The following is a 1,130-nucleotide window of genomic DNA, read 5'->3' on the forward strand; positions in this document are numbered from 1 at the left end:
CATCCTGATCCAAAGTGTTGCAGAATAAGTTCATTAATGTTGTATATTTTATACTGTCTTAATAGAAACAAATCTTACTATCAGATGTTAGTATCAATTGTACAGATTGCTATCCAGAAGTGAATCAGTATTGAGTATTACTGTTACAGTTACAGATACAATTTTCATGGAGATTGTCCTAAAAGTTGACTCAAAGCTTAATGGACCCTGCTTTAGACTCTGAACCTAGGAATCTTTATCTTAAATAAATGAATCTCAGTGATCTGTACCCATAAACCTTTGGTTATGTAGATCTCAAAGAACAGCTTTCTTGAAGATACAATATACAATCAGTTTTCCCAGATACAACTCCAGGAGCTTGTCTGCACTTTCTCCTGACCATGCTAAGAACTGCTGCAGTTATGCCATGTGTGCACTACACCCTGAAATGGATATCATGTGGAACTTTTAGTGCAAAACTGGGTGCACAGCAACAAACATGCCCAAGACAGCAAGCTCACTGGTGTGTATCCACAATAGTTACATTATTACATTTCACCCCAGGGAATTATGTTCAGAAAAATTCAAAATTATGCACTGAGGCCTGAGGGCTGCATGAGTTGGCCTGGCATGATACACTGGCACGTGCCTTTGAAGCAGACCAGTCTGGCTTCACGCCAGCACATGCGGCTCATGGCACGGCAGGTGGGAGCCACACACCATTGGGCCGGGCAGGCTCTGTGCCTGCAGGTGGGGCTTCCAGCACTCCAGCAGGAAGCCTCACATGGTGGCATGGAGCACATCTGGCCTGATGGTGAGTGGACTAGGAGCTCTGGGGAGTTGCGTGCCATCAGGCCGGGTGGGCTCTGTGCCTCCATGTGCAGCTTCCCACTGGAGCCAGGTTAGTCCAATGGTGTACAGTTCCTCCCTGCAGTGATGTGAGCCCCCTGTGCTGGCACGGAGCCAGCCTGGCTTGGTCCAAAGGCATGTGCCAGTGAGCCAGCATGTGCAGCCCCCAGGACTCAGCTGGAGCCATGCGCCACTGGGGGGGCTCTGCCTGCCATGGCCACGAATGCCCCAAGGGCCCTCTGCCTGCTGCTGCTGCCACTGGCAGTGGGGGTGGTGCGCCATGGGGGGTATGTAGCGGGGGG

Source organism: Gavialis gangeticus, unplaced genomic scaffold, assembly GCF_001723915.1.
Source record: "Gavialis gangeticus isolate Ggan-Ray unplaced genomic scaffold, GavGan_comp1, whole genome shotgun sequence".
NCBI lineage: Eukaryota > Metazoa > Chordata > Crocodylia > Gavialidae > Gavialis > Gavialis gangeticus.